This window comes from Argiope bruennichi, chromosome 7, assembly GCF_947563725.1.
Source record: "Argiope bruennichi chromosome 7, qqArgBrue1.1, whole genome shotgun sequence".
Lineage (NCBI taxonomy): Eukaryota > Metazoa > Arthropoda > Arachnida > Araneae > Araneidae > Argiope > Argiope bruennichi.
Window position 1 is genome coordinate 77,419,639 of NC_079157.1, and position 9,112 is coordinate 77,428,750.

The 9,112-nt window shown below is 37.5% G+C and overlaps 22 non-coding genes across 22 annotated transcripts; all 22 read left to right on the forward strand.

The window, feature by feature from the left end:
* The first annotated feature begins 282 nt into the window (after positions 1-282).
* On the forward strand, positions 283-354 carry Trnae-cuc (transfer RNA glutamic acid (anticodon CUC)). Its single transcript has one exon. It is a non-coding gene; the product is annotated as a tRNA-Glu (tRNA).
* Positions 355-529: 175 nt separating this feature from the next.
* Positions 530-601, forward strand: Trnae-uuc (transfer RNA glutamic acid (anticodon UUC)). Its single transcript has one exon. It is a non-coding gene; the product is annotated as a tRNA-Glu (tRNA).
* Positions 602-861: 260 nt separating this feature from the next.
* Positions 862-933, forward strand: Trnaq-uug (transfer RNA glutamine (anticodon UUG)). Its single transcript has one exon. It is a non-coding gene; the product is annotated as a tRNA-Gln (tRNA).
* Positions 934-1,269: 336 nt separating this feature from the next.
* On the forward strand, positions 1,270-1,341 carry Trnae-cuc (transfer RNA glutamic acid (anticodon CUC)). Its single transcript has one exon. It is a non-coding gene; the product is annotated as a tRNA-Glu (tRNA).
* A 175-nt stretch (positions 1,342-1,516) lies between these two features.
* On the forward strand, positions 1,517-1,588 carry Trnae-uuc (transfer RNA glutamic acid (anticodon UUC)). Its single transcript has one exon. It is a non-coding gene; the product is annotated as a tRNA-Glu (tRNA).
* Positions 1,589-1,592: 4 nt separating this feature from the next.
* Trnaq-cug (transfer RNA glutamine (anticodon CUG)) lies at positions 1,593-1,664 on the forward strand. The gene has a single exon. It is a non-coding gene; the product is annotated as a tRNA-Gln (tRNA).
* A 116-nt stretch (positions 1,665-1,780) lies between these two features.
* Positions 1,781-1,852, forward strand: Trnae-uuc (transfer RNA glutamic acid (anticodon UUC)). The gene has a single exon. It is a non-coding gene; the product is annotated as a tRNA-Glu (tRNA).
* A 4-nt stretch (positions 1,853-1,856) lies between these two features.
* Trnaq-cug (transfer RNA glutamine (anticodon CUG)) lies at positions 1,857-1,928 on the forward strand. The gene has a single exon. It is a non-coding gene; the product is annotated as a tRNA-Gln (tRNA).
* A 116-nt stretch (positions 1,929-2,044) lies between these two features.
* On the forward strand, positions 2,045-2,116 carry Trnae-uuc (transfer RNA glutamic acid (anticodon UUC)). Its single transcript has one exon. It is a non-coding gene; the product is annotated as a tRNA-Glu (tRNA).
* A 175-nt stretch (positions 2,117-2,291) lies between these two features.
* Trnae-uuc (transfer RNA glutamic acid (anticodon UUC)) lies at positions 2,292-2,363 on the forward strand. Its single transcript has one exon. It is a non-coding gene; the product is annotated as a tRNA-Glu (tRNA).
* A 733-nt stretch (positions 2,364-3,096) lies between these two features.
* Trnaq-uug (transfer RNA glutamine (anticodon UUG)) lies at positions 3,097-3,170 on the forward strand. The gene has a single exon. It is a non-coding gene; the product is annotated as a tRNA-Gln (tRNA).
* Positions 3,171-3,504: 334 nt separating this feature from the next.
* Positions 3,505-3,576, forward strand: Trnae-cuc (transfer RNA glutamic acid (anticodon CUC)). Its single transcript has one exon. It is a non-coding gene; the product is annotated as a tRNA-Glu (tRNA).
* Positions 3,577-3,751: 175 nt separating this feature from the next.
* On the forward strand, positions 3,752-3,823 carry Trnae-uuc (transfer RNA glutamic acid (anticodon UUC)). Its single transcript has one exon. It is a non-coding gene; the product is annotated as a tRNA-Glu (tRNA).
* Positions 3,824-3,827: 4 nt separating this feature from the next.
* Trnaq-cug (transfer RNA glutamine (anticodon CUG)) lies at positions 3,828-3,899 on the forward strand. The gene has a single exon. It is a non-coding gene; the product is annotated as a tRNA-Gln (tRNA).
* A 116-nt stretch (positions 3,900-4,015) lies between these two features.
* On the forward strand, positions 4,016-4,087 carry Trnae-uuc (transfer RNA glutamic acid (anticodon UUC)). Its single transcript has one exon. It is a non-coding gene; the product is annotated as a tRNA-Glu (tRNA).
* A 4-nt stretch (positions 4,088-4,091) lies between these two features.
* On the forward strand, positions 4,092-4,163 carry Trnaq-cug (transfer RNA glutamine (anticodon CUG)). The gene has a single exon. It is a non-coding gene; the product is annotated as a tRNA-Gln (tRNA).
* Positions 4,164-4,279: 116 nt separating this feature from the next.
* Positions 4,280-4,351, forward strand: Trnae-uuc (transfer RNA glutamic acid (anticodon UUC)). Its single transcript has one exon. It is a non-coding gene; the product is annotated as a tRNA-Glu (tRNA).
* A 4-nt stretch (positions 4,352-4,355) lies between these two features.
* Positions 4,356-4,427, forward strand: Trnaq-cug (transfer RNA glutamine (anticodon CUG)). Its single transcript has one exon. It is a non-coding gene; the product is annotated as a tRNA-Gln (tRNA).
* Positions 4,428-4,759: 332 nt separating this feature from the next.
* On the forward strand, positions 4,760-4,831 carry Trnae-uuc (transfer RNA glutamic acid (anticodon UUC)). Its single transcript has one exon. It is a non-coding gene; the product is annotated as a tRNA-Glu (tRNA).
* Positions 4,832-4,835: 4 nt separating this feature from the next.
* On the forward strand, positions 4,836-4,907 carry Trnaq-cug (transfer RNA glutamine (anticodon CUG)). The gene has a single exon. It is a non-coding gene; the product is annotated as a tRNA-Gln (tRNA).
* A 114-nt stretch (positions 4,908-5,021) lies between these two features.
* Positions 5,022-5,093, forward strand: Trnae-uuc (transfer RNA glutamic acid (anticodon UUC)). The gene has a single exon. It is a non-coding gene; the product is annotated as a tRNA-Glu (tRNA).
* Positions 5,094-5,096: 3 nt separating this feature from the next.
* Trnaq-uug (transfer RNA glutamine (anticodon UUG)) lies at positions 5,097-5,168 on the forward strand. The gene has a single exon. It is a non-coding gene; the product is annotated as a tRNA-Gln (tRNA).
* Positions 5,169-9,112: the final 3,944 nt, after the last annotated feature.

A 9,112-nucleotide genomic window follows, 5' to 3' on the forward strand; every position in this document is an offset into this window, starting at 1 on the left:
AAATACGCTTTGTATAAATTGAACTTTCAATTCCTTGGGAAAAAGAACAGGTTTGTTTCTGGTGGCAACAATTGAAATCCTTTAAAAGAAAAATAGATTACCACCTCCGGTTTGGCTCAGATCTAAAGTCCTAGTTGCATCTCTAAATTCATCCGAGTCTAAAACTACTTTTTCCTCGCATAAAAACAAATGAATATATGACATTGATGCTCTGAACGAGATGAGTTATGTTTAGCAAAATTTCCTTTCCGTGATTCAGATACTTCCGGGTGACTTTTCGACTCCCATGTGGTCTAGTGGTTAGGATACCTGGCTCTCACCCAGGCGGCCCGGGTTCGATTCCCGGCATGGGAAATACGATTTCTGAATAAAACGGTCAGTAATTTCGAATCTGAAATAGCGTCTGTCCGTTCTGGGATCGCAAGGCTGCGTTTTTAACTTTATTTCATAATAGTGCGTAGTTTACCGAATTTAAAGTTCGAGGTTTAGACGTTAGAATTTGTTCTTCCTGTTACGGAAAACGCTTGTCTCCCATGTGGTCTAGTGGTTAGGATTCCTGGCTTTCACCCAGGCGGCCCGGGTTCGATTCCCGGCATTTGAAAGGGGGTTCCATGGTGTAACGTTTAGAACTCTGAATCCAGCGATCCGAGTTCAAATCTCGGTGGAACCTGCTTCTAATATTTTTTTGTTCGCAAGGATCTTAGGTTCTACTCGGATCCGCAACATTTAAGATCCAAAATATAAACTAGTGATTTCATAGATATCAAGAAAAGAATATGTTGCAGCTCCCATGGGGTCTAGTGGTTAGGATTCCTGGATTTCACCCAGGCTGCCAGGGTTCGATTCCCGGCATGGGAAAGGGGTTCCATGGTGTAATGGTTAGCACTCTGGACTTTGAATCCAGCGATCCGAGGTCAAATCTCGGTGGAACCTCACAGAAAATTTTTTATTATTATTTTATTGCTGCAATTTATACCGCGTCAATAAAATACGCTTTGTATAAATTAAACTTTCAATTCCTTGGGAAAAAGAACAGGTTTGTTTCTGGTGGCAACAATTGAAATCCTTTAAAAGAAAAATAGATTACCACCTCCGGTTAGGCTCAGATCTAAAGTCCTAGTTGCATCTCTAAATTCATCCGAGTCTAAAACTACTTTTTCCTCGCATAAAAACAAATGAATATATGACATTGATGCTCTGAACGAGATGAGTTAAGTTTAGCAAAAACTTCCTTTCCGTGATTCAGATACTTCCGGGTGACTTTTCGACTCCCATGTGGTCTAGTGGTTAGGATACCTGGCTCTCACCCAGGCGGCCCGGGTTCGATTCCCGGCATGGGAAATACGATTCCTGAATAAAACGGCCAGTAAATTCGAATCCGAAATAGCGTCTGTCCGTTCTGGGATCGCAAGGCTGCGTTTTTAACTTTATTTCATAATAGTGCGTAGTTTACCGAATTTTAAGTTCGAGGTTTAGACGTTAGAATTTCTTCTTCCTGTTACGGATAACGCTTGTCTCCCATGTGGTCTAGTGGTTAGGAATCCTGGCTTTCACCCAGGCGGCCCGGTTTCGATTCCCGGCATGGGAAAGGGGGTTCCATGGTGTAACGGTTAGCACTCTGGACTCTGAATCCAGCGATCCGAGTTCAAATCTAGGTGGAACCTGCTTCTATTATTTTTTTGTTCGCAAGGATCTTAGGTTCTACTCGGATCCGCAACATTTAAGATCCAAAATATAAACTAGTGATTTCATAGATATCCCTAAAAGAATATGTTGCAGCTGCCATGTGGTCTAGTGGTTAGGATTCCTGGCTTTCACCCAGGCGGTCCGGGTTCGATTCCCGGCATGGGAAAGGGGGTTCCATGGTGTAACGGTTAGTACTCTGGACTCTGAATCCAGCGATCCGAGTTCAAATCTCGGTGGAACCTGCTTCTTCTATTTTTTTGTTCGCAAGGGTTTTAGGTTCTACTCGGATCCGCAACATTTAAGATCCAAAATATAAACTAGTGATTTCATAGATATCCCGAAAAGAATATGTTGCAGCTCCCATGCGGTCTAGTGGTTAGGATTCCTGGCTTTCACCCAGGCGGCCCGGGTTCGATTCCCGGCATGGGAAATACGATTCCTGAATAAAATGGCCAGTAATTTCTAATCTGAAATAGCGTCTGTCCGTTCTCGGATCGCAAGGCTGCGTTTTTAACTTTATTTCATAATAGTGTGTAGTTTACCGAAGTTAAAGTTCGAGGTTTAGACGTTAGAATTTGTTCTTCCTGTTACGGAAAACGCTTGTCTCCCATGTGGTCTAGTGGTTAGGATTCCTGGCTTTCACCCAGGTGGCCCGGGTTCGATTCCCGGCATGGGAAAGGGGATTCCATGGTGTAACGGTTAGCACTCTGAATCCAGCGATCCGAGTTCAAATCTCGGTGGAACCTGCTTCTATTATTTTTTTGTTCGCAAGGATCTTAGGTTCTACTCGGATCCGCAACATTTAAGATCCAAAATATAAACTAGTAATTTCATAGATATCCCGAAATGTAGATGTTGCAGCTCCCATGTGATCTAGTGGTTAGGATTCCTGGCTTTCACCCAGGCGATTTCCTAAATAAAACGGCCAGTAATTTCGAATCTGAAATAGCGTCTGTGCGTTCTCGGATCGCAAGGCTGCGTTTTTAACTTTATTTCATAATAGTGCGTAGTTTACCGAATTTAAAGTTCGAGGTTTAGACGTTAGAATTTGTTTTTCCTGTTACGGATAACGCTTGTCTCCCATGTGGTCTAGTGGTTAAGATTCCTGGCTTTCACCCAGGCGGCCAGGGTTCGATTCCCGGCATTTGAAAGGGGGTTCCATGGTGTAACGTTTAGCACTCTGAATCCAGCGATCCGAGTTCAAATCTCGGTGGAACCTGCTTCTAATATTTTTTTGTTCGCAAGGATCTTAGGTTCTACTCGGATCCGCAACATTTAAGATCCAAAATATAAACTAGTGATTTCATAGATATCAAGAAAAGAATATGTTGCAGCTCCCATGGGGTCTAGTGGTTAGGATTCCTGGCTTTCACCCAGGCTGATCTGGTTCGATTCCCGGCATGGGAAAGGGGTTCCATGGTGTAATGGTTAGCACTCTGGACTTTGAATCCAGCGATCCGAGATCAAATCTCGGTGGAACATCACAGAAAATTTTTTTTTATTATTTTATTGCTGCAATTTATGCCGCGTCAATAAAATACGCTTTGTATAAATTAAACTTTCAATTCCTTGGGAAAAAGAACAGGTTTGTTTCTGGTGGCAACAATTGAAATCCTTTAAAAGAAAAATAGATTACCACCTCCGGTTAGGCTCAGATCTAAAGTCCTAGTTGCATCTCTAAATTCATCCGAGTCTAAAACTACTTTTTCCTCGCATAAAAACAAATGAATATATGACATTGATGCTCTGAACGAGATGAGTTAAGTTTAGCAAAAACTTCCTTACCGTGATTCAGATACTTCCGGGTGACTTTTCGACTCCCATGTGGTCTAGTGGTTAGGATAGCTGGCTCTCACCCAGGCGGGCCGGGTTCGATTCCCGGCATGGGAAATACGATTCCTGAATAAAACGGCCAGTAATTTCGAATCTGAAATAGCGTCTGTGCGTTCTCGGATCGCAAGGCTGCGTTTTTAACTTTATGTCATAATAGTGCGTAGTTTACCGAATTTAAAGTTCGAGGTTTAGACGTTAGAATTTGTTCTTCCTGTTACGGATAACGCTTGTCTCCCATGTGGTCTAGTGGTTAGGATTCCTGGCTTTCACCCAGGCGGCCCGGGTTCGATTCCCGGTATCGGAAAGGGGGTTCCATGGTGTAACGGTTAGCACTCTGGACTCTGAATCCAGCGATCCGAGTTCAAATCTCGGTGGAACCTGCTTCTATTATTTTTTTGTTCGCAAGGATCTTAGGTTCTACTCGGATCCGCAACATTTAAGATCCAAAATATAAACTAGTGATTTCATAGATATCCCTAAAAGAATATGTTGCAGCTGCCATGTGGTCTAGTGGTTAGGATTCCTGGCTTTCACCCAGGTGGCCCGGGTTCGATTCCTGGCATGGGAAAGGGGGTTCCATGGTGTAACGGTTAGCACTCTGGACTCTGAATCCAGCGATCCGAGTTCAAATCTCGGTGGAACCTGCTCTATTATTTTTTTTGTTCGCAAGGATCTTAGGTTCTACTCGGATCCACAACATTTAAGATCCAAAATATAAACTAGTGATTTCATAGATATCCCGAAAAGAAAATGTTGCAGCTCCCATGTGGTCTAGTGGTTATCATTCCTGGCTTTCACCCAGGCTGTCCGGGTTCGATTCCCGGCATGGGAAAGGGGGTTCCATGGTGTAACGGTTAGTACTCTGGACTCTGAATCCAGCGATCCGAGTTCAAATCTCGGTGGAACCTGCTTCTATTATTTTTTTGTTCGCAAGGATCTTAGGTTCTACTCGGATCCGCAACATTTAAGATCCAAAATATAAACTAGTGATTTCATAGATATCCCGAAAAGTATATTTTGCAGCTCCCATGTGGTCTAGTGGTTAGGATTCCTGGCTTTCACCCAGGCGAATTCCTGAATAAAAGAGCCAGTAATTTCGAATCTGAAATAGCGTCTGTCCGTTCTCGGATCGTAAGGCTGCGTTTTTAACTTTATTTCATAATAGTGCGTAGTTTACCGACTTTAAAGTTCGAGGTTTAGACGTTAGAATTTGTTTTTCCTGTTACGGAAAACGCTTGTCTCCCATGTGGTCTAGTGGTTAGGATTCCTGGCTTTCACCCAGGCGGCCCGGGTTCGATTCCCGGCATGGGAAAGGGGGTTCCATGGTGTAACGGTTAGCACTCTGGACTCTGAATCCAGCGATCCGAGTTCAAACCTCGGTGGAACCTGCTTCTATTATTTTTTTTCGCAAGGATCTTAGGTTCTACTCGGATCCGCAACATTTAAGATCCAAAATATAAACTAGTGATTTCATAGATATCCCTAAAAGAATATGTTGCAGCTCCCATGTGGTCTAGTGGTTAGGATTCCTGGCTTTCACCCAGGCGGCCCGGGTTCGATTCCCGTCATGGGAAAGGGGTTCCATGGTGTAATGGTTAGCACTCTGGACTTTGAATCCGGCGATCCGAGTTCAAATCTCGGTGGATCCTCACAGAATTTTGTTTTTATTATTTTATTGCTGGAATTTATACCGCGTCAATAAAATACGCTTTGTATAAATTAAACTTTCAATTCCTTGGGAAAAGAACAGGTTTGTTTCTGGTGGCAACAATTGAAATCCTTTAAAAGAAAAATAGATTACCACCTCCGGTTAGGCTCAGATCTAAAGTCCTAGTTGCATCTCTAAATTCATCCGAGTCTAAAACTTCTTTTTCCTCGCATAAAAACAAATGAATATATGACGTTGATGCTCCGAACGAGATGATTTAATTAAGCAAAAACTTCCTTTCCTTGATTTAGAAACTTCCGGTTGATTTTTCGACTCTCATTTTGTCTGAAGTATTCAATCTTTTCCGATGTATGCGAGCTACTCTGATGGATTCAATATTTTCCGAGAATTTGAAGGTACTACATTCTTTAGATTGATTCGTTTTTTTCGAGTCTCTTCAGGTTCAAATTATAAGTGACATGGGCATAATATAGTTTACATATCTTTCATAAGTACTGAGTTACTCATATTTGCTTATCTTTTCCATATTGGTGCACATTGTTAGGAAATTCTGCATATATCTTCAAGTTGTCCGAACCAAAATATAAATATCTTGCTTTTTAATCCTCACCTGAACTATGCTTCAACTTCTATGTGGTCTGGTAGTTATGAGTTTTGGATTATACTATTGCAACCTGGGTTCAATTCCCCGATGGTTTCCCTAGTGTAATGTTTTGAATTTATGACTGGAATTTAAATCGCTGTAAAACCTCACGGAATTATTTTTTTCTGTAATTTCATTATTGTTTTTACTTTACAATTCTTAAGTATTTATATATAAAACCCATTTATAAATGGGAGCAAAAGAAAAAATGTAATATCTCTTATCGGTGGCTACAATTCTTTTCTTTAGTTTCAAGTACGAGATGAGAGTTTTTATGCAAGCCCATCACCATTTTGGCGCCATGGCGCCAAAGAAGAGCGAATGAGAAGGTAAAATTATTTATTGAAAGACTTTAAAGATCTGCATGTGTTTTTTGTAAAGATATCTTACAACGTTAACTAAATGGAAAACTATGAGTTTCAAAACTGATATTCTGATTGTATTGTATTAATAAGAAACAGGTTCTTCGGTTTTCTTCGTTTACAATATCCATGCTGAACTGCCTCGTTCTTTTAGCGGTTTAGAATATGAATTTACATCTTTCTAGAAATGTATTCATAATAAAGTTGTTTTTTAAAAATGGCTTTATCTAAAGACGAATACCAACAAGACTAGTCAATCTGTTACCCCAAATTTATATTCAATTTTTATTACAAAATTTTAATTTTGAGTGTACGAAGTTTAAATATTGTGTGTTGTAATATTTTTTTGAATTAAACATTAATTTTTTATACAAGAAACATCTTGTTAGAAATACATTATTGATCTGTAACTTAAGTAGCGATGCATGATTAAGTAATTAATAAATAAGAGTATGGTACATTTAAACAAATTGTAATTGCAATTAGAAATAAATCATTTAATCAAAAAAATTTGAATATTGATTAATTTTCTCTTTAATTACTTTTTGAATTTAAAAATACTTTTTATAGAATTGTACATTAAGGGGATTTCTGAATGTATATTTTCCTTTGGTGTTAACTTCTGGAATTTTCAGGAAAAATTGTGAGAATTAGCATGGGAAAACAGTATCGGTAGAAACGAGAAATTTAATAAATAAATAATTGACATATATATTCCATATTGTTGGGATTCCAGGCGGAACCCTAATTTCATGTAACCCTTTAGCGCATGGGCGCTGGTGATGTCAGGAAAAAATTTCCCATGATCCCATAGAGTAACAGAAGAAAATTGAGATGTAAGTTTAGATTTAAGTTTGTATGGATGAAGTGTATGATGGAGCCAAAGATGGTTTTGTGCTGTCTAAAGAATTCGTGCGCGTAGAATGAAATATATGTAAATATTTTGTATATAATTATCTGTGCCTGTGTCCTCGTCCTGCAAATAAAAAAAATATGATAAAAATTAGAACACTTGGATTAACGATTTAATGTGATTTAATTCACCTTGGAATACCTCGATTCTATTTCATTTAGAAGATCCCGGAATGACAAGGTAAGAGAAATTTTTCTTACATTTTTCGATAAATTTGAATTTGGGGCCTAGAAATCCCAAAACCATATATACTCCTAAGCAACTGGATTGAATTCAGTCAATCTTTTCACATAGTTAAGACAGGAAAAACATCACTTCCAGCGTTTAAAAGTGCAAAAGTTAAACGTTTAATTAACTAGAAATTTGAGGAATTGCGCCATGTAAATTGAATTCGATAACTTCGAAGCCAATTACTCCACAAGCAATATTTTTAATATTAAACTGTTCCCGATTCAAGTAACATGTCATGTTAATTTTTAAAACTTAAGTTATAAATGAAAAAAAGTAAAATAATTTCAAATGTTTTTATTTGAATCGTATAGGCGTAGTTTTGCTGATATTCATGTATAACTCAACTAAATTTAAAACCTTATTTAATATGAGAAAGATTATCGAAAATGCTATTTTGGTCCATAGAAGTGCTTTACTAAATTTATAAAATAAATAAAAGAAACGTTTTTCCTTTGCAATAAGACAAAACAATTATATTCTTTTTATTCGTAGAGTAAGAATAAGATTTATTAAATCGTTGTATTCAAATTACCAGTACAGAAATAATTATTGCTTGACTAAGAGAATTTTTACATTAAATAATAATTTTTGGTCAGAATCTTAATATTTTGGAATACTTATTTTTCAACTTTTAATCAAATATATAATATATTATAATTCATTATGGATATTAGGTAACTACAAATAGAAAGAAATATGTGCCTTGTTTTACAAAATTTGATTAATTTGGTATATTTTATTCAAAATTTTCTTCAGTGAAACATTTTATTACTTTTTAGAAATTATAACTTTATTGAATTTATAATTGACTAATATTAAATAACAATTTCGTATTGTCAATTTGAAATTATGACCGATACCGAATATCTGTTAATTTATGCAAAAAATATCCTTCTATATACACTTTTTGATTTAAAATCTGACCAAAAAGGCTGTCAAAATAAATTTTTATTTGTAATTACCGAACAAATTTATTTTTATTAGTAGGATTAAATGTAATTATGTGTATGGTAATTAAAAAGCATGAAATTAGTTTCGGTAAAAGTGAATTTTAGTGTGCACCCAGCTGCGCCAACAATGCCAAATCGCCAATAAAGATGGCGGACAAAATAAACAAATACTTCCGTGGAACAGTTACGGTTACCATTTCCCGCCATCTAATTAGGACTTTTTACTGATAAGTATTGTTTTTTTTTCTTTTCATACTGCCCGGTGCTTTCTACAGATGCCGAAGGCATGATTTTTTTAACTTAAAAAAACATCCTATGGCTTCGCTAGCAGCGGGAGCGGGAACCTAGTAGCTTCGCTAGCACGTTGAACATAAAGACTGTGTTGGTAACAGAAACAGTACATAACCAAAAGAAAAGAAAAAACGGAGAAATAAGCAATCGGAACATTCTCCATACAAAATTTTAAACAAACATACTTTTCCCAACTTCATCAACTCGTAAAAAAATATATTCTACTCACCCTTCATCCCTTCTGCCGGTTCGATATCAAACCATTCTCAATACAAAATTTCAAACAAGCATCCTTTCCTAACTTCATCAACTCGTAAAATATATATGCTATTTTAACTCACCCTTCATCCATTCTATAGGTTCGAAATACTCCCGACATAACAAATTATGAAGGGAACCAACCGTTAGAACACCAAAAGAATTACGAGAACTGCGAAGAATTCCATTGCAGCTGTCTTTTAAAGTGAGAATGCAGACGATTTTTTTAAAGCCCATACTGACAATTAAAAATTACAGAAGAATAAATATTTTCTG